This window comes from Myotis daubentonii, chromosome 13 (assembly GCF_963259705.1).
Source record: "Myotis daubentonii chromosome 13, mMyoDau2.1, whole genome shotgun sequence".
Lineage (NCBI taxonomy): Eukaryota > Metazoa > Chordata > Mammalia > Chiroptera > Vespertilionidae > Myotis > Myotis daubentonii.
Window position 1 is genome coordinate 8,547,526 of NC_081852.1, and position 27,925 is coordinate 8,575,450.

At 49.7% G+C, this 27,925-nt stretch overlaps 1 protein-coding gene across 3 annotated transcripts in view; it reads right to left on the reverse strand.

Moving 5' to 3' along the window:
* Window positions 1-27,925, reverse strand: part of RASSF4 (Ras association domain family member 4) — a 194,859-nt gene that overhangs the window by 19,417 nt on the left and 147,517 nt on the right. For all 3 annotated transcript variants that reach the window (XM_059662144.1, XM_059662142.1, XM_059662141.1), the window contains exon 2: window positions 9,104-9,180. The gene's annotated coding sequence lies outside the window, so the exon portion shown is untranslated. The remainder of the gene's footprint in view (window positions 1-9,103; window positions 9,181-27,925) is intronic.

The following is a 27,925-nucleotide window of genomic DNA, read 5'->3' on the forward strand; positions in this document are numbered from 1 at the left end:
TTAGATGTCATTTCACTTAAAGTCACAGAACCTATTGCCAGCCTTGTGAGGGCTTACTGTAATTCATTTACTCTTCACAACACTATGAGGTAAATGTTCCCATTTTGTGGGTGAGAAAACGGGTCAGAAGGCAAGCACTTTGCCCCAGATTCCCAGCGAAGAAACAGCAAGGCCACTGTGAACACGGCACTTAGCGCCCAGATTCTGTCCTTTAGCCCTTCCTGCGTTGATCTTGAGCAGTGACTCCACCCCAGAGGAAAGGGTGAAGAAGGGACTATATAAGCTGCTAAAACTGTTCACATTAGGCAGCTGAGGCACAGGAAAGACTCCATCCCCCTCCTACCTCGCCTGGGAACTGAAACTTCTTGAACTTTCCAGTCTTGCATCAGTGCCTGGATATACATCTGGGCCTCAGGGTGAGCCTCTAATTACCCCCTGAGGACTCGGATCCACCCACCTGAGAGCTGTTATCCAGACCCCTGGACGTGACCAGACCTCCCTGCACCCTGTTCCCGATCACCTGACATACCTCCGACCAGGTGACCCTCCTGGAGCGACCCTGGGGCAAGAACGCAGGGCTGATAATGGCCAAGAATGCACTTTTTCTACAAGAACTTTTAACTTTTCACTTTTCTTCCTTCTTTGAAACACTCCTGGGTTTTGCCTTGCTGTGTTTCCAGTTTGCAAACTCCAAGACCCTGGAATGAATCTATGCTTTTGTCTAGCACAGCCTCCAGACCCTGGGAGTGTGTCTGGCACCTCTGACCATCCTTTCTCATCTATATAGCGGGGTAACCCGCCCTCCAGGGGAAAGTGGGTTCACACAGGAAACTACCTATCTCTCTCCCCATTCAGCCCGGAGGGGTCTGTGGAGCTTCTCGCAGTCCTGGCCTCTGTGGGAGGGTCACCCCACTGGGGCATTCTCTGTTGAACTGGCATCTCCCACATGGTTCCCACTTCAACTCTCTCCATGCCACCCTGGGGCAGACTCTCCTATCAAGGGCCTCTGTGTGTTAAGCAGTGAGCCACACCTCAAAATACACTCCCACCCTTGACCCTGCCTCCTCCTCCCTTTTCTCACGTTGCAGCCAGGAGTCCAAGGGGTTAAGCTATCCTGGGAGGTGGCACAGACACCTCTGCTGTTCAGTTAATCCTGGGAGTGGAGTGCTCTGTCCCTTGGGCAAGACTGACCTTTCGCGCACTCCCTCCCTGCTCGCTGGACACCATCACAGCTCGCGGGGCCTCTGTGTTGGCAGGAGCGCTTGATTTGGGGGGCAGGGAAACATGGTAGGTATGGAGAAAGGGAAATATTTGAAGGAGGGAGGTGGGCCTCCCAGCGACCCCAGAATTGTCCTATAAATACCTCCTCTGCCTGTGCAGGGAGGCAAGTCTCCGCTGGGAGAGGTCCGGCTCCCGAGGGCAGCCCCCGCTGTAACCAGCACAGGCCCTGCCCCTGGGCACCGGGTGAGGGACCTCCTGCTGCACTCTAGGCCCATTTCCAAAGAGGGTTTCAGTTCCTCAGCCCCTCAGCTCTCCCGCGGAAAAAGTGACCGCCAGGCTCCGCCTCAGGGTCCTTCCTCAAATCCTGCCCACACAGAAGCTGGCACAGCTGAGCGGGTCAGGCTGGTGGCTGGCTCTCCCTCACACTGTCCTGTGGCTCACGGCACAGGGATGCCTTGCAGCCACATGACCGGAAGGGTGGTGTTCACCCAGAGCTAACAGGGCGGCTCTTCTCCCGCCTTCCTCTTTGTCCCCCCCCTGCCCGCCCCACCTCTCCCACTCTCCCGCTCCCTGCTGAGCTCCAGCCTCCGGAGCTGCCCACAGCCCCCTGAAGGGCTCGGTGCCCTTCCTCCGTTTGGGCTTTCGCGGTGCTGTCCTCTACTCAGAGCATGGCCTTCTCCCCATTCTGTACCCCGATGTTAGCTCCCCTGGGCCTGGGCCTGCTCCTACTCCAGGCTCCCGCTCTGCTCCCCTGCAGGAGCCCCCCTGCACGCCCCCCCCACCCCCCCGAGGAGGAGTGCACTGCCTCAGGGACTCTGTCGCGCTGCCTCACCACCTGTTTCCCCGCAGGGAGCACCAGCCTGGCGCATTGCAGGAGGTTCCAGAGGTGGTAAATGACCACAAGAAGCCACACGGGGACCCAAAGCCAACTGCCCCAGAGCCACGCATATGCAGCTGGAATGAAACCCGTGGAAGGCCGAGTCAGGGAGGGGACTCAGCAGACACTGGTCCCTGGGCCCACAGGGAGCTGGGACGCCTTCCTTCTCTAGAGGGGCAGCTCTTCTGGTGTTTCATGGGACGCCAGAAACCTGGATTTTTAAAAAAAATCCTCACCTGGGTATCTATTTATTGATTTTGGAGACAGAGAAAGGGATGGAAGGAGGGAGAGAAGGGGGGAGGGAGGGGGACAGAGAGAGAGACTGATATGAGAGAAACACCAACTGTTTGCCTCCTGTACATGCCCTGACCAGGGATGGAACCCACAACCTAGGTATGTGCCCTGACTGGGATTTAACGTCCCTGGTGTACGGGACGATGCTCCAGCCAACTGAGCCACCAGCCAGGGCAGAGACCCGGACTTTCATTGGCTGCATCTTCCTGTTTAAACACAGAGGCTGGGAAGACAGTGCCTGCCCTGCGGCCATGTGACGGCTCCTATTCTCAGCTGTGGGGCCCAGGTGACTAACTCTGCAGACAGAAGTGTGTGTGTCACTCCTAGGCCAGCTCATGTGACCACTGCAGCCTTGCAGCTCTCCTGTCCCAACTGGTGCATCTCCCTGAAGGGCAGCCTGGGTCTGTGAGAGCCTCTGTGGGCCAGAATCCTCTGCAGCCCACAGTGGACACGGGCTGGCAAAGAGAACCCACCTCTGCTGTGAGAGCCCTGGAATGCCAAGGATCTGTGGGTGCCGTGTGAGGCGGACCAGCCTGACTGTACCAGCCTGTGCAGTACCTATTCCCACGGGCGAGTGCACACCAAGGCAACAATAAAACAGCCAACAAAACACGCTGCCAGACAGGCCCTTGGTGGGGCCCCAGCCTGGGACTTCTGATTCAGGGTACAATGCTTTCCCTTTCCCGCAGCATGTGGGGAATACGCCCATTTTATGGGAATACTCTATGCAGTAGGAACACTTACAAGTGGGTTTCTCTGTAAGGCAAGCAGCGACCAGCTATTAGCAGGTGTTTTCTACTGAGCGCCGGGCTGGGAGCTGCTAAAGACCCAGGTGCCTGCAGCTGCATGTCCTTTTCTCTGAGCCTTTATTTTCCCATCTGTACAATGGAAACACTGACCTTTGATGGGTAGGGATGATCTCAATGAAGAACTCTGTCTAAATGGAACATGTAGACCAAATCAGGTGAAGGGGCTGCTGTTATTGACAGCGAGGTGGGTGGCGGGGAGCCCCGTCCAGGGGCATGCCTTGTGCAGGACGGCGGCTGGCCTGTCACTCGGGCACAGCCTAGAAACCAGAGTGACAGATGCAGCTGGGAAGGCCACCCCCAGCTCTGGAGTCTAGTCTTCTTTGTCAGGTCTTCCCACACTGGCCTTCAGGGGTGTTTCGCCCCCGAGAGCCTAATTCAAAGGATGTGACTAAGGTGCTGAGGGTCTCGGGGTGGAGGCGGGAGCATCAGCGGGGGAGCTGCGAGGGGAGGGAGTCCGAGGGAGGGAGAAGGAGGGCCCTGGATTGCAGTGGAGAAGTGAAGGGGAAAAGGGGCAAAGGGTACACCACTGAGCTTGGTGGGGCAGGATGAGGTGCCATCTCAGGTGAGGGCGGGAGGCGAGCGAGGCTGGGGAGGCAATGAAGGGCCAACGCCAGCAAAGGGGGCTCTTCCAACGCGCCCGGCTGGGCCTCCAGCCCTCGGGGCGGGCACCGTGCCCCACGGAGAAGCGACCTCTCCTCTGAGAGAGCTCCCATTTCCCTGTCCCCTGGCGCTCACCCGCTGTGTGGCCCCAAGCAAATCACATGGTCTCTCTGGTTCCACCTGTCCCAACCCTCCACCCCCAGCAGGCCACATCCCTGCTCCAAGTTCCAGCCCTGAGCTCTGGGGCCGCTCCCAAGTTCCACCTCGAATCCGCGCACTGTGCGTTTGTGTCGCTCACCAGGCTGCAGGGTGGGAGCTTTTCATTCACTGTAATGATCCCAGTGTGCTGAGTGGTACGTAGACCTCAGGGGTGTCCCAGAGATCCCTGAATGCGAGCTTCTGGGAGAGAGAGCGAACACGCACCCCAGCAAGAAAGCGAATGGGATTTTCCTCCCTCTGGACATGTTCTGGAAACTGCCCCTTGAACTCTCCCTCTCCTGGCGCAGTTGGCTGGCCCTAGAGCAGTGACGGCGAACCTTTTGAGCTCGGTGTTTCAGCATTTTGAAAAACCCTAACTTAACTCTGGTGCTGTGTCACATAGAGAAATTTTTTGATATTTGCAACCATAGTAAAACAAAGACTTATATTTTTGATATTTATTTTATATATTTAAATGCCATTTAACAAAGAAAAATCAACCAAAAAAATGAGTTCGCGTGTCACCTCTGACACACGTGTCATAGGTTCGTCATCACTGCCCTAGAGAGTCTCTAGAGTGTTGTTCAATCTTTTATATATAAAAAAAAGCACAATTGTATCTTTAAATAAAACCAAGGCAGAAACCCAGTATACAGATGGATCAAGCATGTCAAACTCGCAGGTGGCGGGCCGTATGCTTCCTCCGCCGGCCACCAGTTTGACATGCTTGAATGATTAAAGTGCCTTGGTTGAAGCAGGACTGGGGCCCTGCGCTGGGGCTGGCCTGCCTCTCCCTCTGGCACAGCCTGGAAGCTGCAGAGTGACAGATGCAGCTGGGAAGGCCAACCCCAGCTCTGGAGCCCAGCCTTCTTTGTCCCCGTCGGCTCCCCTCCCCCAGCCCCAGGGCATGGAGGCCTCTGGGCTGGCTTCCCGGTTAGAGGCTCCCATCCTCAACCAAAGGCCCAGCTTCAGCCAGGGTTCCCTGCCCCCAGGAGGGGCGGGAGTGTGCCACTCGGTCACCTGCTCTGGGCACAGGCAGGGAATTGTTTCAGCTTTCCACTTCAGGGGCTGCTGGCGGCAGCGGCACCGGCACCACAGCCCGCCCTGCTATTGTCCCCAGCCTCTGGTTTGGGACAAAGGGCACTGAAGCCTTTCCAACTGCTAGGCTTGGCCCATCTTTCCTCTTTGGGGGCCGTGAGCTCTGTGGCTCTTCAGGTCCCACTACAGCCCAGTGGCGGAGGAGCAAAAGAAGGCTAATGCAAGGGCAGTATCATAAAGCCAAACGAATGCACTTGGAGGCCTTTTCCTCCAGGCTGCGAGCTGCCTGCTCCTCGGTCTGACAATGCCCCCTCTCGTAAAATAACGGCACAAAAGCTGGTCACTGCGGTCCTTACCTGGCAAAACGGAAAATGTGTCAGAATCCACATTAAACTGTCTCGAGGACGTCTGGGCAATCTGAAAGCTTGGTAGCCTCTGTTCTAACATCGAAAACATTACGATTCTTATCTTCTTATTTAGGCCTGATTAAAATCAAATGTGCAACAGAAGTGACGGGGACAGGAAGGACAGAGCACGTGGGGCCCGGGCTGCTCTCACGAGGAGGGAAGGAGGCTCCAAGGCAGGGCAGGTGCGGGGACACTGCTGGGCATTCCCGGGAGCTGTGTCCGGGCCACAGCTTCCAGCTGCCAGGCAGGGCCAGCGGGAAGGCACGGAGAACAATGCCCTGAAAACGGGCCTCCCTGGCACCTGCTGGCCGGCAAGTGGCAGGAGCTAGGCCAGGAAGGTGCTGGCACCAGCTGCCTACAGAGGGCCTGGCTGGACGGAGGCTGCTCCTCAGAGACACAGTTTGGCCGAGAAAGCCAGCTGCTGGGAGGTGGACGGCAGGCAACGGCTCAGCAGCTGCAGATCCCACCCGCTTCCAAGCTGCTCTTCTCCCCCCTCCCCCCAGGGCTACCCCTCCCCCTCCCTGTGGCTCAGCCACAGACCTCCCTGCCCCAGTGCTGATGGCTAGGAAGGCCTGGGAGGACACTGCCCAGCAGGAGAGGTGGCCGCAGAGCCACCAGCACCTCCATCCCCACCTTCCCCGGGCTGACCTTTACTCTACACCCTCCCCACTGTGCAGTTCGGGGTCCCACTGACAGGTCTCCCTGAGCCCATTCTGGCCTGGCTTCCAAGGCATGGCAGGCTGGGCCACACAGCTGCCTACAGGCCTTCTGCTCTCCCTCCCATCTGCCCCCCTCCCTCCCCCCCCCCCCCCCCGGCCCCTGGGACCCTCCCCCAACCTGGGCTCTCCTCTCCTGTGAAGGGGGACAGGGGAACAGGAATCCTCTCAGCTGTGCTTTTTGGGCCAAAGAGATGCTCAGAAGGACCACTGAGGCCTGGAGCAGGAGTGCGGCCTCTTTGCGGGCTCAGTGCCCCCTGTGCCAGGCTGTACTGGGTGCTCTCCACAGCTGCCTGCGCCCGTGCCACCCACTATGCCAGGCCTGAGGGCCATTGCAGCTCCGGGCTGGCTCCCTGTAAGGCATGGCATGTTTTAAAACTTCTGGGTCACGGAACCCTTTGGAGTCTGGAGAGTTTAACACGCGATCCCCGGGAAGATGTGTGTGTGCGCATGTGAGTGTGCGCACGCGCCTGTGCACACACTGAATTTGCACACCACTGCAGGGGTTCAAGGAGCTCCTCAGATCCCGGTTAAGAACTTCTGCTGAAAAGTGTCGCAGCAAAAGACAGGAAGCAGGGGTGTCGTGGAGGAGTCTGGGTGGGAGTTTTGCTGGAGAATCAGCTAGTGGGTGACTTCAGCGTGTTGTGCCATCTCTTGGGCCTTGGGTTAGCTGGGACTGTCCCGGCAGCTGGTCTAGAGTGTCCTCAGGGCTCTTTCCACTTCGGGGGCCACAGGTCTCATGACACTCCACCCACCCGCAAGGTCAGGCAGGACAAAGAGAGGGGCTGTCCACCTCCCCCTCAGCAGTACATCCTGGGAAGGAGGTCAGACGGTTAGGAGACTGAGCAATCTGCAAGTTCCCCTTCAACAAGAGTGAGAACACTGCAGAGGCTTGGGGAAGTGCAGCCACTCCCTATTTGACTTTATTTTACTTTAAAGCAACTTCAAAGTATTTTCTTCAGAGCACCGTGCGCTGGGATAACCCCCAGCCTTCCCAAGGATCTGGGTTTCAAGCTCTGCTCCGTGACTGGAGCTGCGTGACCTTAGGCGAGTCCCTCCCCTCCTCAGCCTTAGGTTCCTCATTAGCTGAATCACTGGCTGTGAAGGTGAGTGAGGAGACATGTGAGCTGCGCCTCACATGAGCTCACATGTGATCAACAGAAGCTCCCGTTATAGGTCGTAAGGGCCAGGGCCTCTGGAGAGACCGCGAGGCTCTGGAGATGGGAATGTGGGACCGAGAGAGGATGGCGGTCCTCCCGGGAGGAGCGGCTGGGAGTGAGCGCACATGACCAAGTTTACTCTCAAAACCTGTCCTGGCCCCCAGAGGTACACTCAGAGGGCTTTCTGGTCGACCCCATAGCCAGGGTCTCCCCTGTGGGGCTTTGCCTGTACAGGATCTGAGCTGCGATGGTGCTGCTCCATTCATGTTCTTTGTTATGAGTCGTCTAACTGCCCTGACCCAGGAGGACCCTGGCCCTTCACGATTCTTGACCTCTAGGCTACCAGCTGGAGTCTCAGGGTGGAACTACAACCCCACCTCCCACCTTTCACACTGACACTGTAATCTGTGGCCTCCCCCTCATTTTCATTGTCAAGTCGAACCACCAGCACTACACACGGAGAGAACCACAACGAGAATGAATGAAAACAGACGTAAACACTGACAAAGTGCTGAAACACACCCATTACTACTCCCAGCAGGCAGTATTTTGGCCTCAGTTTAACATGTTCCCTTTTCTCTTCTCTCCCTTTCCCTTCTTTCCTTCCCCTTCCTCTTCCCTCTAGCCCCCTCCGTCCTCCCTCCTTCTCCCTAGTATCGGCCGTCCTGGTGCCAGCAGCGGCTCAGGAATGACACAGGGGAGTAGGAGGCAGGCAGACCTCCATGTACCTGTTAGTTCTACCAATTCATTTACCTTTCTTTCTTTCTTTGTCTTTTTTTTTAAACCAGGGCTCTGGCAGCACATCTTGATTGTGCTGTGCACAGTGAAACTATAAAGTAGTCAATGAGGGTCCATTCTGCAAGCACAAGTGCCTGGCTGTGTAGTCTAACCTGCTTGGATTCAAAGGAGAGAACTGCAGCTTTGTTTGCTGTGACCTGATTTAACTCTTTTGTGAAGCTCTCCTTACAGTGTTTTCAGGTCGCACTGGCCCTGCCTGGTATTCATGCCCAGCGGGACAGGTAAACTGGGCTGTGCAGAGTGAAAACACGGAGGCATCTCACAGGCGGAAGCACAGACCTGAGAGTCGGGAGCAGGGGGAGAGCAGAGTGAGCTCTGACATTAGTGGGCGAAACGAATGGGACCTGGCACAATAAAGTCTGGGTTCGAATCCTGACTCCACTACCGACTCATCTGGGTAAAACTGGATAATTCCACAAGTTTTGAACATCAGTTTTCTCATCTGGAAATGGGTTTAATGAAAGTACTGGGGCTGTAAGACGTAGAGGGCATACTATGCTAAACCCCTTACTTAGCACAGGTCAGGGAACAAGGCAAATCCTCTATCAATAGCGATTGTGGGACAAGCCCCTCCTTCTGCTATTATCTTGGCGATGGATGGGTTTCCATGTGTGAAACCAGAGGCTTGTGCCAGAGGCGCCTGGAGCCTCTCCCCCAACTCTAAGATCAATGCGTCTAGGAAACTGGCTAAGGAGAGCGCCAGCGCGGCAGGTGTAGCTGCGGTTGCGTCACCTGTCGTGCTCAGACTTTAGCCCCTACAGTGCCCTCCCCGTGGAGGATGCGCCTGGCGCAATGCCCACTCCCAACTCCGCTCGGGGCCACGGGCTCTGGAGGAGCCAGGCTGGCAGAGGGAGGGGACCCTGCTTGCGGCAGCCGCGGGCATCAGTGCCCAGGCGCCGGCGCTCACGGCTGGGGGCAGCCTCGGGGGCGGGGGGTGTCAGTGCGAGCCGGACGCCCCGAACTCTCTTGCCCACGTGTCACTCACCGTCCTCCCGCGGCGCAGACCGGAGATCGCTGGCAGAGCTGTGCCCTCGCCGGCACCGCGCCGCGTCCTGGGCGCCACTGCCCAGGCCTCCCGGGCTCGGTGCGTCCGGCCGCCTCTCCCCGCCCCTCGCCGCTCTGGCCAATGGTGAGGCCCGTCCGCCCCGCCCGCCCCGCCCCGCCCTGCGCGGGCCAATGGCACCAGCTCGTCCCGCCCGCCGCGCCCGGGCGCACTGGGAAGGGTCGGCTTTAGGCGGCACCCTAGGTGCAGCCGAGCAGGTTGGGGCGTCGGGCTGCGGGGTGTCCTCGGGCCACCACCAGGGCGCCCGGATGCTCACGGAGGAAGCAGCCTGCGAGTTATTGGCTGGGAGGGTCCAAATTCCTTGGGTTTCCAACCGAGGCCGCTGCGTGGGTGCCGCGGTCACTAGTGCGCTCCGGGGGGTGGGGGGGGGGAGGGGGAGGCGGGGGGAATGTAAGGCCCGAGCATTGTTAATTTTTGCTCCAGGGGCGCCCTTTGTACTGGGGTGGGTGTTTGAGGTGGCCTCTCAGGGCTCCACTGAGTTTAAGAAATCGGATCCGATGATAAAGAGGAAAAGATAAACTTCTCTCCCCCTCACCGCCACCGCCTGCTTCAGTATTAGTTGCCTGCGCGGAGGCAGAGGGGACAGAGACCACAGGCCTATTGGGGAACTCGGAACATCTCGGTCTTTCCGGGCCCTGTGAGTGGCCGGGCAGGGAAGGGTTAATGGAAACATTTGCGATTTCTGTTTTATCTCCCGATTCCCAATCCTGACTTCTGGATGGACCTCCTCTTTCCTATCCCCAGCATAAATCCCTTTAGTTTCATTCTGTCTGTGGCTCAATCTACAAAGATTAAGAGTCACATGGCCATTTTAGAATCTGGACCTTCTGGAAAATTTAGGCACCCACGTAGGCAAAAATCAGGTCAGTGAAGTCTCCGGGCCTGCACCCCACTTTGGAGGGGCTGCGCTAGTCATTGCTTGGACAGCTGGGTTTGGGATAAACAGACTGGGCTCTACCATCTACTTCCTGTACGCCATTGCCATGATGCAACGCCTCTGGGCCTCAGTTTCCCCACCTCAAAGACGAGGGGGTAAGGATGACCAGCCCGGGGTCCTTCAGCTCTACCTTTGTGTGAATTCATGGAGAATGGCTCAGCTCAGGGCATCCCTGTGGTTCCGGACCTCCTCTTGCATAGTCCAAAGATGTGGTCATCAAGGCTGAGGCCAATCATTGGGTGCTTCTAAAAGGACTTTTAAAACAGTGGGTAAATGCAACTCAGCTCTCCACCTGTGAGCATTTACCCCCACCCAGTAGGGTAATTAATCAGCACCAAGCTGACATACAATTCCCTGAGGCTTTCCAGCTCTTGAAAGTGAATCAGTCTTTCATGTAGTTGGTGCTGCCCCATGGCCAGGCCTAGTCTGGAGTGAGGAATGGATTTGAGGAAGCGACCCAATATGTCCTGCAAGCCTCGGGTGTCTGCACTGTGCCACGTGCCTTCCATCAGGGACACCAAGCAGTCTCCTCCACAGTCCTGGGGAGGGGGTGTATCTACCTGAGTTTTACATGGAACACAGTGCCCATCACCAGGGTCCTCATTCCTTCAAAAAGAGGATCACCTTTTCCTTCAATTTTCATGGAACTCCAGCTCATTTATGGTGCATGTTGTGGATACTGTTAGTTGCAAACGCAATATCTATTTCCTTCTTTGGGAAAAGGAAGAGAGGGAGGAAAGAAGAAAGGGAAAGGAAAGGAAAAGAAGAGATAAGAAAGGAGAGAGAGAGAGAGAGAGAGAGAGAGAGAGAGAGAGAGAGAGAAGAAGAAGAAGAAGGAGGAGGAGGAGGAGGAGGAGGAGGAGGAGGAGGAGAAGAAGAAGAAGAAGGAGGAGGAGGAGGAGGAGGAGAAGAAGAAGAAGAAGAAGAAGAGGAGGAGGAGGAAGAAGAGAAGAGGGGAGAAAGAGAGGAGAGAGAGAAGCTTGTTGGAGCAGCAACGTGTCGGCCCCTCCTGACAGATGATCACTCGTATTTTTCATGCTGTGCTCACAACTCAATAGTGAGTCATGAAATTAAGTTAGTATTACGCTGTGATAGAAAATGTGTTTCTCACTGTGGACCACAGTCAGAAACATTTGAAGGCCATTCTCTGTCGATCTCGACAATTGTTTTCAGGGCTTTCCCAGCTTCCTTTGAAACTAGAGGTGGCCATCTGACCCACTTCTGGGCAAAGAAATAGGGAAGAATGTGGGGGCTGAGGGGAGACTCCAGGGAGAGAATACAACTTCTGCTTTCCCGGGAGGAGGAACAGATGCTCCCTTCTCTTGCCTTCTGTCTCAGAGGTGGATACAGCGTGTAATGTCTGATGCACTGGCCGTCATTTCAGAGCACAGGCTGAAAGCACACAGATTTTAACACCATGGGCTGCTGCGCCACGTCTGTGTACCCTAGACGTTTTGCCACGGAGAAAAGCCCCTATTGTTTGAGCCAGAGGTTGATAAGTCTTCTCTACTTAGCTTGTTGCTGTGATTTGAAAGCTTCCATAGACAACGTGTAAACCAAAGTCATGGCTGTGGTGCCACATGTAACCCATGGACTGTTTGCTGGCTCTTTCCCTGGGTGATCTTTCTGCCTTTATTGCCTCTCTTCAAGGCCTTCCCTGGTCTCCTAACTAAATTGCCCCCCACTGGCCCACAGGCACTATTCCATGGTGTGCTGTATATTTCACTTCTTTACTCTGAGCTTCTTGAGGGAGGAAACTGTGTCTGTTCCTTGGATTTGGGATATAGATTCCGCCTGCAATGTCGTAGTGTTTAATCAATATTTGGTATATAATTGACTTTTTCCCTTTCTGCCAGATTCAGGTAAGAAAACAGACTCAGGGAGGCTCATTACCCCATCCAAGGGGACACAGGGGGTAACTCGGTGGAATCTGGGTTTGCACCCTAGAGGCCCTGTGCGGTTGTGTTTGTGGCACCAGGGAGAGAGGGAGAACAGCCACCCCCATTGGAGGAGCAGGCATTAGGGGCCTGAAGCCACATAGAGATTCCTGCATGACTCCTTGCCCTGGGGCATCGCCCAGTAAAGGAGGCCCCGGGGAGTCCATTAAGGGAACCAGGCGCTATCCAGTTCATCTAGGGCAGGCTCAATCTTACAGCATTCTCACATCAGAGAGTCTTTAGAAAAGTCATTATTTGGTGAACAGCCCAGACTGACTTGCAAGATCATAAAAAGCCAAATGGAAACACTTACGATTCAACATTTTTAGTCAAGAAAACCCACCAAGAGTGAATTTATATTTGATTTACAGGTGGGGGAACCTAAAGGAGCCTAATGGGCATAAAACACACTGACATCTTGTGTCAGGAAACAGGACGAGGTGTCCTGATGGCTTTCGCTCGAGGCTTGCCGGCACCAGGCGCTGCTCCAAGAGAGCCTGAGAAATTACCTTCTTCGCTGCGGCTTTGAGAGGCGAGCCCCGAAAATGCCGGGTATAATCATTTGGTGAGGTGCAATTTGGATCTCACTGCGCCTTCAAAAATTATGTATTTTAACATAAATAATATTATTTATGAGGGTCATTTCCAAGGCCATTTCTTTACACAGCAAAGGGGAGTTTGAGTTAAAATTACTGGTTACTTGCCTAAGGCCTTTAATGGGTAACTTTGTATGATTTTTTCCCTTCATCGTCTGACATCAGATTTAGAACAAATGACTTTTTAAAGCATTTTTTTAAAAAAAAGTCTGCATGATTCTAAATGAAATTCTTTAGAAAACAATGGAATGATTGAATTGGATTGCGATCTGTAAGATCCAGTTTAAACCAAACAGCGTTTCTTTGCTTTTAATGGGCTCCGTTGTAGGAAACTGACCACAGGAAGAGGCCACTTACAGAAGCTTCCTTGGTGGAATCCCTGAGTAGTGAGGTCACCCCACTGCGTGATCTTTGCATGTAGACATATTTGCCATCGGTTTTCAGATGCTTTCTCAAATAATCTGCATACCATCGATTCTTCTTTCCTATGTGAAATGGTTGGCATGAACTCCATTTGTTGGCATATAAATAATAACTTGTTAATATATGGAACTCTTTAACCCACACCAGAGGAGAGTCTATCTCCAAATGGGCATACATTCCAATGATGTATGCCACAGAGGTGCTTTTTTATTACACACACACACACACACACACACACACACGCACACGCGCACACACACACACACACACACACACGCCTGCTGTATGTATTATTTGTTCTTTATGATTGTGCTTTGGAAAAGCTTTTGTATCCTACCTTGTAGAACTAATACGTGCTTAGGCACAGGGTTTCCTAGAGGGGAGAGAACTTGCTTTAAAAGGTGACAGAGCGCCTGGTCAGTGTGGCTCAGTGGTTGAGCATCGACCCATGAACCAGGAGGTCACCGTTTGATTCCTGGTTGGGGCTCATGCCCAGACCTGTTTGGCTCATCCCCAGTAGGGGCCATGCAGAAGGCAGCTGGTTAATAGTTCCCTCTCTCCTTCTCCTTCCTCCTTCTGAAATCAATAAATACATTTTTAAAAAAAGTGATATTGCTAAAAATTGCTGCTGAAATTTCCTTTGGGGGAAAAAATAACTGTTTAGCTCAAGGGCTACCCCCCCCCCCCCACCCTTGTCATTGAGAAAGGGTGTGACTGTCCCGAGGTCTGCTCCGAAAGCCTGAGTGAGCATGCGGACGGCAATGACATCTACGGGCAGAGAGCAGAAACAGGCCTGGTTGGCTGATGAGTCCCAGGCCTTTCTCTTCACCCTCCCCTCTTATCTTCCTGGCGCTGGACATAGGTAATTTTTGGGAAGGTTTTATTCCAACACTACAAATCAAAACGCCAGGGGAAAGACATCTGCCACGTCCGCGGGCGTTCCTGCCTTCTCAGCCTCCCCCAGACCCGACCCCCACCCAGCCACGCTTCACGCATCCTTCCCCTTCTACTTGGCCGTGCTCCCGGAGGATGCGGACAACGGGGGCTGCTAGAAAGTCCATTATTAAAAATAATATGAAAATAATGATGGCGAGACAAGATTCCTGAACAAACTGCGTTTTCAATGTAACTATAATTTTAATAATAGAAAATGATGTTGTTTGTTATTTTGATTAATTTAACAAATAGCAGGACTGTTTACTGGGTACAGGGAGCTAAGCACGGAACAGTACAAGGGCAGGAGAATTGACAGGACGATGCTTCCCAAAGGAGAATGTAAGGATTTATCTGCACAAAGAGTCTGGTCTGGCCTGGGAGCCAGAATTTCTATGAATAGCAAGAGACGAAGATTCAAGGCTGAGAACTCATAAGCCATTAGGACCTTCCCTCAAGCCAGATGTTAAACACCCGAAAGAAGTGGAAACCTTCCAGATGGAAAATAGAGGAACTCTGAGAATGCAGAGCATTTGCAAGACAAGGGCCATTTGTCCAGCTTCTGGGCTGTGTATTTCAGAACAGGTCAGCCTCAGAGAATGTGGCTGCGGCTGTGTCCTGGAGGGAAGAGCAGTCCCTCCACCTCTTCTTCCACCGGCAGCTTCCGGAGGAAAGCAAGGCATGCCCAGCGGGAAAGGGCAAGCCGCCCAGACTTGACCTGTTAACCCTGTGACCTGTTGACCCTGTGTTTGAAACGATGTTTCAGCTGAGCCGACCTCACCTCTGAACCTGACATCAGAGCTGCCTCTATTCAGCCCCTGGTGCCACAGGGGCTGCCATCCCCAAGTTGCCTTCCAACCTTTGTAACTGAGGGCCTGTGTGTTTAAGGAAGGACAGTCTCATATAATTGCTAAACTTAAATTTTGTGTCCATTTAGGAAACAGTTTTCAAAGTGAAGCTGGGACAGAATTAGAATAACCAGTGTATTAGGGTTCTCCAGCTAAACAGAATCAATAGGCTATGATAGAGAGAGAGAGAGAGAGAGAGAGATTGAGATTTTAAGAAACTGGCTCATGTGACTGTGGGGGCTGACAGGTCTGGATTCCTTTGGACGACCCAGCAGTCTGAAGATTCAGGTAGCAGTGGATGTTGCAATCCTGTCTGGAACCTTCAAGCCAGTTTAGCTGGAAACAGGCAGGGTTCTCTGTAGAATATTGGGGCAGAATTGCTTCTTCTTTGGGAAATCTCAGTCTGCTCTTTTAAGGCCTCCCACTGATTAAAGGAGGCCCACCCACCACATTATGGAGGGAAAATTGCTTTGCTCAAAGCCTACTGAACGTGGGGATCTGGGTACAGACTTCTCATGGGTTCTTGTCTGACAAAGATGAAGAATAAATTCATGGACTAACAAATTTCTTTAATAAAAACATAGAAGTTTATTGGAAGCAGATACAAACTTCATCTGGGCAGAGGTGTCCCCAAAGGGGAAAAGCCTGCTTTCTCTCTCTCTTTCTCTCTCTCTCAAAAAAGTCCTCCTCATGTCCCCTTGTCTCCAGGTTATTTATGCTGCAGTTCTTTGTTTGAACCTGACCCTTTCATTAATTTAGGGCCCCCATCCTCTCCTCATTGGTTATTTGTTATATAGTATCAGTTTCAAAGGCCAGTGCCCTCTTCTTTCTCTCCCCTTATCTTGAAACATGCCTCTATTTTCTGTAAAAATGTCTCCGTTTCCCATCATTCTGTGACTTTTCTTTATCCTCTGTGAATGTGTGTCTTCCTCCCCCCTTATCCTGTGTCCTTTTTCTATCCTTTGCAACTACTCAGGCCAGAGATACCTCGTCCTTCACATAGGCGTTCCTCCCCCCTGGGCTCTCTTTATTCCCTAAACCTGACTATTTTGTCCTTAGAATTCCTTTCACTACTGATTTAAATGAGTAGTCACAGCTAAAAAATACCTGCCCGCAACCTCTGGACTGGTATTTGGTCAAACAGCTGGGCACCATGGCTTAGCCAAGGCACTCATAACATGAACCATCACAACCAGCGAGTTTGACCAACAGCTTGCCCGTGGCATGCCCCTCTCAGGAGAGACTCCATGGCAGGGAATGGCCTGGCACTAGGCATTCAGAGATTTCATGTTTGCAGGTACCTATATAATCTGTGGCAATTTCTGAGGAACTTCTGTTGTCTATCAGCCTATTGGGTCTAAATTGGGGGTTGGCCAGATAGTATATATTTTCATCTCTCTTGCTACCACTCAAGCAAAAGCAGCCATAGGCAATCTGGCTGACATTGCTGTGTTCCGATAAAACTTTATTTATGCAAACAGACAAAGGGCCTGATTTGGTCCATGGGTAAAGGGAGAATTTGGGGTGATATCAGACCTTTTCTCCCTGCCAAACCTGGCAAAGGGGGTGGCTAAGCTATACTCTGGGTGGGGATACTTCCATCCGTGGGGGATGAAAAGCCCAAAGGGAGCTTTGTTACCTCACACAGGAAAAACCTGGGGCTGGGTACGTCCAGGTTGGGTAAGTCAATGTCTCAAAGACATTTTCAAGGACTGGTGCTCTCCAGGTCTGCGCTCTGGCATCTTCAGCACGTTGGTTTAGGGCACCCAGGTACTTAAAAAGAGTTCCTGTATTTCTTCCACATTCAGTAGAAGAAGAGGAAGAGTGTGCCCCAGTCAGACTCATTTTAGTAGCAAGAAATCCCTTCCCAGAAGGCACTGGGCCATCTCCCCTCACTTCTTGGCCAGAACTAGGGTGTGGGTGCTGCAGAGGACGGACTCTCTGTGACTGGCTGGGAGAAGTGTTTGGCTGGCCGAGTGGAAGATGGTAGATCAGCCATGAAAACTCAGGCTGTGACAGCAAGCAAAGCTCAGTGTGCCCTGGGAAGAAGCCCCAGCAATGCCGCCCTAACTGCAGAGCCCTCGCAGCTGAGGTGGCTCATTCCAGGTGGCCCACACCGGGGATGTGAGCAGGTCTGCAGGCAGAGGAGGGCAGCAGGAGGGCGAGAGTTCAGGAGAGCAATGTCCCCTGTTGAGTGCCAGGTAGGAGGCTCTGGGCAACTGAGAACACCCGGGACAGAGGAAAGTTAGTGAGACCCTGAGCACGGAGAGCGGCCCAGCCACCAGACACATGGGAACTGCAAATGCCCAGAAGAAACGCAGAGCAGCTGCAGGGGCCTGAGGCCAGAAAGGCCCTCGCCCCCAGCTGCTGGGCCTGGGCTTTAGTCACGGAGCTGTTAACGCAAACATTCAAACCTGTAAAGAATTTCTGTGAGTTTATTTGAGCCAAACTGACAACAATTGCTGGGAAGCAGAATCCCAACGGATTGAGAAAATGCTCCAGAGAATGGCGGCTTTTTTCCATCTATTTTTATACGTTGCAGTAAAAGGAGGGGACATAATCCGTTGGTGATAGATGAGAGAGGCGGGAGAAAGCAAAGCGGGGAAACATCTGGGACTGGATAAAAAGTAAAATGATAGACACATAACAGTCAATAATTAATATGATAATAATAACAATAAAGGAATTTATGGTCTCCTGTCCTGGAGCCCAGGCAATTAGGTTGTGCCCCAAGGGGTCTGGAAAACGGGAAGTTATAAGTTACCCAGACATTTCAAGGATATGTTATCATAGATGCAAAAAGACAGATAGGCTCAGTTAAGGTAAAGGTTGATCTTGTCAGTGAAGATACCGGCCTAGGATGTAACTACTCACCATAACTGCTTTTAGTTAAAGTTTAATTGCAGACCATCCTTTGTGGTGACTTTAGGTCTCTGAGTTTGTAAGACTGCCATGCAGGCCTCCCCTGAGCTTGTCAGGTCAGCATGTGGCCCCTTTCGTCCACAGAGCTCTGGCTGGGCTCTCTGCTAACCTTCCAAGAGCTCCAGGGCCTGGAGCACAGCAAGTAGGAGCCGCAGGAGACCTGGGCCCGAGAATGAAACTTACCTGCATTGGCGCAGGGAAGACCCTGCTGAGGCTGGGATTTTTGTCCTGGGCTTGGAGGCTGGCCATGTGGGAGGGCCGGGCTCGATTCCCAGGCTCCACTGGGTCCAGCTCTGCTCAGGCCCATCAGCAACCCAGGGGGAACTCAAAGGCCCCGGGCCTCTGGCAGGAAGAGCGATCAGCACAGCACAGCACATGGATGGAGCGGGGAGGGGGGTGGGGGGCAGGAGAGCCTGGCAGCACTACCTGGGCTGGGTGTGTTGGGGCAGGTAGGGGTGCTTGGTGCTCAGGATAGAAACTGCCCCTGGGCATTTGAGCACAAGAGTGAAAAAGGAGGCAAACATATTCACAACCAAAGTGGGGGCTGGCCTTCCGCCTTGTTCCACCTAAGCTAGCTCTCCCCGTGCTCTTACCTCCTTTATCCCACCCCTGTCTTCCTCCCCTGAGAAAAATTAGAATCTCGGATGATTTAGTTGAAAGGAACCTCAGGGTCAATGGTCGACACCCTTCTCATTCAGAAGATGGGGTGAGAGAGGCCGGGAGGAAGTGATGTGGCCAAGGCCACGGGCTGGTGAGGTATGCGGCCCGTGTCAGACCTTGGACTGATGGCGTTAGGAACCCCAGGAGCCTGGGTTGAATACTGGCCCTCCTGCTCTTTAGCTGTGTGCAGTGTTCAAGTTACTAACTTCTCCATTCTACGGCTTCTCATCTATAAACGTGGTCATAACAGACCCCGACTCATAGGAACGCCGGAACCCGCACAGCACTGCATGCCGGCACGTTACAGTTTTAAGGTACCGCTTATTCCTGCCGCATGTCAGCCACGCTTAACTGTCCATCTATCCTGTGGGATCAGACAGCATGCCTGATTCACCCTCCAGCCAGCTCCTGGCATGCTCCTGGCCTCCCCGTAGGTGCTTAATGAATATTTGTTGAGTTAAATGGACCTTGTTCCTGGCAACCTGTTCGCTAAGTTTGCACTGGCGCTCCTCGTGTAAAAGAAAGGAAGGTGTTCTACTCTGGAAAGAGGAACCCAAGACTTGGGGCCTGTAAACATTTTACTGAGTTTCCTGGAAACTGACAACTGAAGCAAAATGAAGCTGGTGGCCCCCTCACCCGCTCTGGGCCACGTGCAGCTCAGGCAGAAGCAGCTGTGCAGGGACGAATGAATCAGCACAGGCGCTGCCCGTTCACTTACTTGCTATCCTCTCTTTGCAGGGAAATTTGATTTGAGACTCACAGGGGCTTTCCATACACATTAGGTGGCACGCAACCCATTGGCTGGGCTTTGCACCTGCCCCAGGATATTCCCAGGGTAGTTCTCCAGCTGTAATGCTCCCCGCTTTCCCAGATCACTGTCCCAAGAAACTGCAAATTTCCAGGATCTCATGCTATAAAAAAATTGTGCAGCTTATTTGTAACTCAGTATTGGGTTTTCCCTGGGTCTGCTCTGAAGTCTGGGCAAACGCTCTCTGTCTCTGAGCCTTCCAGCTGGCAAGTCCTGTAGAGGTGACCTCATTCCCTCAGGCGGCATTTGAGGAAGCTCAGCAGAGCCAGGGAGACCATGTTGTTGGGCTCTTGGGAGCTTCTCTCAGTGAAGTGTTTTCACCCGTCATAATGTGAAAGAGACTCAGGACATAATGTTACACTCGAATGAGACCCAGCCTCCCTGAATTCCACATTTCCCCTGTGCAAAGGTCTCGGCTTGTCAGTTCTTCCTTCTTCTCAGGACAATGGTAAGATAACCAGCCAGGCAGACTCTATGGAAGCAGCCCATCTCCAGTCAATGGGGACAGTCCCTCCTTGTCTCTCAAGACATGTCTTCCCCTTCCAGGTGGGCAACCAGCTGGCTGTTAACTGGCTGGCCAGCAGCTATTGGCTCCAGCTGAGCCCAGGACTCTAAGGGGAAAATGCAGCCTGGATGACTGACTAATTTAAAGAGAAAGCTAGACATTTTGTACAGGCAGAGGAGGGGGCTTTCCCATTTGACACACAAAATGCTAGTTTCCTTTGAGAGATCAATGGAGTGTGGGATGGGTAGAATCCTAGGAAAAGAGGCTCAAGTGTATTCCTGAGACAAACATGCTGTCAGCAAGGAAATGGCTCCAGGCTGAGCGAGGAGGAGCAGGTGGGACTTGGCAGAGAGATCTGCATCCCAGGACTGACCCAGGAGAAAGGAAAAGCTTCCAGAGCAGTTGTAGGCCCTCATGTCCAGGAAGGAGAGTTCAGGAACCAGGTAGACCAGGGGCTGGTGTTTACCGAGTCCCTGCCAGCTACCAGGTGCAGTCCTTTACTTAGATCATCATTTTTAACCCTCAGTCAATTCTTATTGTACTCCCTTTACAAATAGGGAAGTGGCAGGCCCAGGGATGCTACATATGAGCTCTGACCACCCAGCTGCTGAAGAACAGAACTATAGCGCAAGTCTTGGTCTTGTGCACTTGATGGCCAACATCATCCCTAAATGCATTCCATTTCTTCCTGTTCATGGCAGAAAAAAAAAAAAGTAGGAGTAAGACGTCCAGACTGGCAGGCCAAGGAGCTCGGGGCTGTTTCCAACAAAACAGCTATTTAAGAAAACATTTAAATACCAATTATTCTGGCAATTGTCCTAAGGGCATATAGCAAATGGAGACATATTCATTTAAGAAGATCTACTAAATCTTGTCTAAGAACAGGGAAGTTGTAGCATTTGAACTATCATCCATTCCCTTATTCCTCATCAGCTCCGTCTCTTGGAAATTACTTCCAGGCACTCTCCTCTGGGCAGATATGCCAATAACACAGGGGCTCTCTCTCCCTACAGCTGCAAGAGGGGCAAGATGCTAGTATTTCTCATCCCCTGAGGCCCTGTGTTGAGGAAATTCTATTCTGGGGGGCCTAACGAAGATGACCGAGACCCCCTCTTACTGCACCCTCACTCATACAGCAGAAGCTCTGGTCCACGTGCAGCCAGCTGAGAATGCTGGGGGCTTCATGCTGGCAGGGAGGACGGGCCAACTGAGGATAGCAAGGCTATCCCACACCCCAGTACCCACTAGTGGAGCAGATGTCTGTCCCCATCTCTGGCTCCTGTGCAGTGCTGCAAAGGTTCTGCCCGAGGGAAAAGCAGACAGTAAGGATAAAGAGCCCACAGTTTGGCCTGAGGGGGCTAATTTTATCTAGCACAGAATGTGGAGAATTCTATATACAGTAGGTCCTCGGGTTACATTGGAGATCCATTCCTACAGCGCGACATAACGCGATTTTCGCCGTAAGTTGGAACCCACCTACATAAGCACCTATGTCACTCACATGGAGCACATGCACAGCAGTAATGAAGTGAAACAGTAAAAAAAAATTTAAAAGAAAGATAACAATTCCTGACCTTTACTTGTGGTAAATACATATTAAAAAACATAAAGCACATAGGTACATACATTGAAATGACGGAACTTTTTTTTAATAAATAAATGGGAGATGGCGACGTAACCATGAAACGACGTACGTCGAGTCCGACGTAACTGAGGACTGTCCGTACCAGGAAGTTGCTGAAAACAATGGAAAGCTTGGGGGAGAGCAAGTAAAAGGGTGCTCATAACTCCCTGGTGCTGGGAACAACAAGCAAAGGGTAGAATAGCAGAAATTTTACCAGAGAACTGAGTAAAGTGACAGCCAGGAAGAGTCCTCCTGAGGTCATAGTCCACTCTGGGGATCAGGAAGGTTGTGTGCAAGTGCCAGGCTGCACCCCCAGGAGCAACAGGAGCAATCAGCACATGCGGGTCAGACTCGAAAACCTCCAGCCCACACACAGGTTCGTCAGCAAAGGGGAACGCCTAGCTGTCACAACGGGCTTACTCACACTCCGACCAAATACTGGGACAGGCAACTCTCAGAAATCCAGGCTCAAAATTAAATCACAGATTTCATGTGACTATGGCTGTGCCCTCTCTGGAGTTATTTTAGAGAAGAAATATCCAAGTTACTAGTTCCTGGCTGAAGGTGGAGGGAAATGTAAATTCTTGGAATCATGGTAGAAGTCTCCAAGTTCTCTCTCTCTCTCTCTCTCTCTCTCTCTCTCTCTCTCTCTCTCACGATGCAATGGTAAGGGGTAAATACATTAGCTTGTCAAAGGCCTTAATCACAATTTTGGACAAATAAGTGGCTATGCTGATGCTGGGGAAAAAACCTAGGTAACCAGGCTAAAATATTAAACACAAGTCTGAGCAAAGATACTGGAGGCTGAACACTGGGACAAATTGATTGACTTCAGAGACTTGGTCCAGCCAAGTCAGTAAACAAACACATGAATAAACAAACAACAAGAGACCCAGGCAGGGACGAGGGGAAAACTAGTATTTAGAGTAGCTATCATATATCATCTAAAATGTCCAGTTTGGAGATACACAGAAACAGAACTTGTGATAGACAGTGGAAAGAAGCAGGCAGTAGACACAGTGTTTGAGGTGGCCTAGAAATGAGACTTAGTTGACAAAAACTTCAAGGCAGCTTTTTTTCCCCTTTTTTCTTTTTTAGTTCAAAGAACTAAAGGAAACCATCTTTAAAGAATGAAAGGAAAAATATAATGATATTTTACCAAATAGAGAATAAGAATAAATATAATAAACAAAACAAAGCAAGATACATTATTTTTTAAAAAAAAGAACCAAATGGAAATTCTAGAGTTGTAAAGTACAATAAGCAAAATGAAAAATTAACTAGACTCAACAGGAGATTTAACATAGAGGATGAAAGAATAAGCAAACTTGAAGATTAATAAAGATTATGCAATCTGAAGAAAAGAGAAGAAAAAGGAATAAAGAAAAATGAACAGAACCTCATACTGTGGAGAACAGTTACGCACACCAGCATATGTGTAAAGAGACTACCAGAAGGGGAGGAGAGAGAAAAGGGGGAGGAAGAAATATTATAAGAAATAATGGCTAAGTCCTAATCAGTTTGGCTCAGTGGATAGAACGTCAGCCTGCGGACTGAAGGGTCCCAGGTTCGATTCCGGCATGTATCTTGGTTGCAGGCACATCCCCAGTAGGGGGTGTGCAGGAGGCAGCTGATCGATGGATATTTCTCTCTCATTGGTGCTTCTAACTCTCTATCCCTCTCCCTTTCTCTCTGTAAAAAATCAATAAAATATATATTTTTAAAATAAATAATGGCTAAGAAATTCACACATTTGATGAAAAACATCAATGTGCACATGCAAGAAAATCAATCAATTCCAAGTAAAATAATTCAAATAATTTGCATTCAGGCAGATCATAGCAAAAATGTTGAAAGATAAAAATGAAGAGAAAATCTTGAAAGCTATTAGAGAAAATGACATTCTGTACAAGAGAAGCTCAATAAAAATAACAGCTCACTTTCCATCAGAGACAATGGAGGCCAGAAGGTAGTGTGAGGACACACACACATACACACACACACACACACACACACACACATATTCTCACCCGAGGACATTTTTCCATTGCTCTTAGGTAGAGTAGAACGGGAGGAGGGGGAGAGAGGAAGAGAGAGAAATATTGATGTGAGACACATAATTTGGTTGCCTCCCACACATGCCCCTACTAGGCCAGGGATCAAGCCTGCAACTGAGGTACACGACCTTGAATGGGACTAGAATCCAACAGCCTTTGGCTGACACTGTAATCAATGATAAAAACTGACCAGAGCATGGTGAGGACATATTTAAAGTGTTGAAAGTTAACCCAAAATGTAAAAATATTTTTTTAAATATATTTTATTGATTTTTTTACAGAGAGGAAGGGAGAGAGATAGTTAGAAACATCGATGAGAGAGAAACATTGATCAGCTCCCTCTGCACACCTCCTACTGGGGATGTGCCTGCAACCCAGGTACATGCCCTTGACCGGAATCGAACCTGGGACCTTTCAGTCCGCAGGCCGACGCTCTATCCACTGAGCCAAACCGGTTTCAGCCAAAATGTAAAAATATTATACAGTTAACCAAAAACATTATGTCCAGCAAAACTATCTTTCTAAACTAAATGAAAAAAAGACACTCCCAGACAAACAAAATCTGAGAGAATTAATTACCAGAAGATCTGCCTAACAAGAAATACTAAAGGAAGTTCTTCAGGCACTGACAATAATAGCACAAGACAGGCAGTTGGAAACAAAGCTATTTTGAAGTAAAGACATGACACCAGATGGCAACTTGAACCTAAAGGAGAAAATGAAATGGCAGATAAGAAAGTTAATACAGCAAATGATAAATATATACTTGATATATTTTCTTCCCTCAGCTTCTTTAAAAGACATTAAGATTGTAAAAGTTATAATTACAATAGTGTATTATTGGGTTTATTGCGTTTATAGACCCATAACAATAATGCCACAAAAAAAGTGGGGCAGAATGGAGATATATAGAAGTAACCTTTCTCTGTTTCAACGGAATTAAAGTTAGTATAGAGGTAAACTAAATTTTGATATTTTAAAGTGCATATTGTAATCCCTAAGACAACCACTAAGAAAACCATTCTAAATGTAATTAAAAACTTGTTAAATGAATCAATAGTTTTAAAATTAATTTCAGAGAGGAAGGGAGAGGGAGAGAGAGAGAAACATCAATGATGAAAAAGAATCACTGATTGGCTGCCTCCTGCATGCCCCCTACTGTGGATCAAGCCCAGAACCCGGGCATGTGCCCTGACCAGGGATCTAAGCATGACCTCCTAGTTCATAGGCTGATGCTCAACCACTGAGCCACATGGGTCAGGAAAATAAATCAAATTTTTACACTAGAAAATATGTACTTAATATAAAAGAAGGCAGTAAAGAAGGAGCAGCAATCAGGGCTCAACTGCAACAAGACTGTGCACCCAGCCCACACAGGGGCGCACTTAGAGTGCCCAGCTCGGGTGACTGGGGAGGCTGAGCCACAGGGTCCTACCGAACGCCTACTGCACAAGGTCACTCTACCGATTCCAGGAGACATAGCAGCTCTACCTAATGCATAGAAACAAACACAGGGAAGCAGCCAAAATGCAGAGACAAAGAAACATGTCACAAATGAAAGAAATGGAAGCTACACACTAGCATCTGAAATTAAGTTTTAGAGAAAGCTATGTGAGGTGATAGGTAGGTTAATTAACTTGACTGTGGAAATCATTTCACAATGTATATGTATATCAAATCATCACATTGTACACTTAAATAGATATAACTTATTTGTCAATTATAACTCAACTAGAGGCCCAGTGCACAAATTCATGCACGGGTGGGGTCCGGCCGGCCCAGTTCCAATTGGGGTGGATTGGGGCTGGGCCTGTCAGGAGGAGGAGATGGTGGGAGGTTGGCTGGCTGGCCCCACCCCCTACTGGGGGAGGGGGATAATCAGGAGTGGGGCCAGTGGGGGGTGTAAAGGCTGCAGGGGGTTTGGCCGGCCATCCTGCCCTCGATTGGGGTGAGAGAGAACAATCAGGGGCGGGGCCGGCCAGGGGGAGGGGCTGCAGGAGGTTGGCTGGCGGGGGGTTCGCTGGCCACAGTGGGTGTCATAGCAACTGGTCATTCTGGTTGTCATGGCATTACAGTTGCTGATTTTTTATATATATAGCTAAAGCTGGAAAACAGAAAACCATTCCACTTACAAAACCATAAAAAAGAATAAACTACTTAGAAATAATTTTAACAAAAGAAGTGTAAGACTTGCACATAGGAAACTATAAAACATCATTGAAAGAAATTAAAGATCTATATAAAAGGAAGGGCACCCCGTAGTCATGGATTGGATTTAACATTGTCAAGATGCGAATACCCACAACGTGATCTAGAACAAGCATGTCAAACGCAAAGGCTGACACTGGCCAAATAAACAAGGTTTACATTTATGTGGCCGCAAAAACCACAAGCTTCGATTCTCATAGAAACGTAGGTCCACTTCAAAAAGTGTAGTATAAACTAGAACAAGAGCAACGATAAAATTAATGTTTTCCTTCATACCGTTATATCGGCTATGCCACAAAAATATTCACTGTAGGCTGCATGCAGCCAGTGGGCTGCGAGGCTGACATGCTTGCTCTAGAGAGTCCATTAAATTTCCATCGAAATCCAAGATTGCTTTTTTGCAGACAAGTGGATCCTAAAATTCATATGGAAGCGAGAGGGACCTTGGGTCAACAAATAGTCTTGAAAAAGAAGAACAAAGTGGGGGCTCACACATCCTGGCTTCAAAATGTAGTCATTACAAAACCACAGTAATCAGAACAGTATGGTAATGTGATAAGGACAGACATACGGATGAATGGAACAGGTTGCAAAGGGAAATTTATGACCTATAAGTTTTTACAAAGGTGCCAAGACAATGCGACGAATGGTGCTGGAACAATAGGATGCCGTGTAAGAGAATTAAGTTAGACTCTCACTGTGAGAACTAACATTTACTCTAAAACTCTTAGAAGGAAACATAGAAATAAATCTTAATGCCCTTTGGTTAGGCAATGGTTTCTTAGATTTGACCACAAAAGAAAAAGCAACAAAAGAAAAAAAAATAGATCAATTAGATTTTACCAAAATTAAATCCTTTGTGCTTCAAAGGACACTATCAAAAAAGCAAAAGGCGACCCACAGAATGGGTGAAAATATTTGCAGTTTATATATCTGGTAAGGGTCTGATATCCAAAATATATATATAAAAAAACTCTTATAAGTAAAAAAAAAAAAGACAAAAAATTCTTATTGAAAAATAGGCAAATCATTTAAATAGACATTTCTAAAGAAGATATACAAACAAATGGTCAATAATTACATGAAAAAATAAAAATGCCCAATACTATTAGTCACCACAGAAATACATATCAAAACCATAATAAATGGATGATTATAATAAAAAGACAATAACAAGTGTTGGCAAGGATATGGAAAGTCAGGACACTCATACAGTGTTGGCAGGAATGTAAAATGGTGCAGCCCCTTTGGAAAACAGTTTAACCAGAAGTTAAATATGGAGTTACCATTTAACCCTGCAGTTCCACCCCAACGTATATATCTAAGGGAAATGAAAATATATGCCCATGTAACATGAGTGTTTATAGCTGCATTATTCATTATAGGCACAAGTAGAAGCAACCCAAATGCCCCTCAACAGATGAATAGATAAGCACATGTAGTATATCCATGTAATGGAATATTATTCAGCCACAGAAAAAAATGAGATAAAGATACATGTTAAAACATGAATGAATCTTAAAAAACATTATGCTAAGCCCTAGCCAGTTTGGTTCAGTGGATAGAGCATTGGCCTGCGGACCAAAGGGTCTCAGGTTCCATTCTGGACAAGGGCACGTACCTTGGTTGCAGGCTCCTCCCAGCCCAAGCCCTGGTCAGGGCACGTGCAAGAGGCAACCAATCAATGTGTTTCTCTCACATTGATGTTTTTCTCTGTCTTTCCCTCTCTCTTCCACTCTGTCTAAAACAGCGGTTCTCAACCTGGGGGTCGAACGACTCTTTCACAGGGGTTGCCTAAGACCACCGGAAAACACATATATAATTACATACTGTTTTTGTGATTAATCATTATGCTTCCATTATGTTCAATTTGTAACAATGAAATTGGGGGTCACCACAACATGAGGAACTGTATTAAAGGGTCGTGGCATTAGGAAGGTTGAGAACCACTGCTCTAAAAGATCAATAGGAAAGTATTCTTGGGTGAGGATTAACAACAAAAACAAACAAACAAACAAAAAACACCTCAAAAACAAAAACAATAAAAAACCATTATGCTAAGTGAACAAAGCAAGCCACAAAAGGCCATATCTTATATGATTCCATTTATAGGGAATGTCCAGAATAGAAATCTATAAAGACATAAAGTTGATCAGTGATTGCTTAGGGGATGGCTGGGTTGGGGTGGGGTGGAGAGTGATTTAATGTGTTTTTTTTGGGGGGGTGGTGGTGAAAATGTTGTGAACTTAGATTGTGATGAACTTGATAATGAATATACCAAAAACC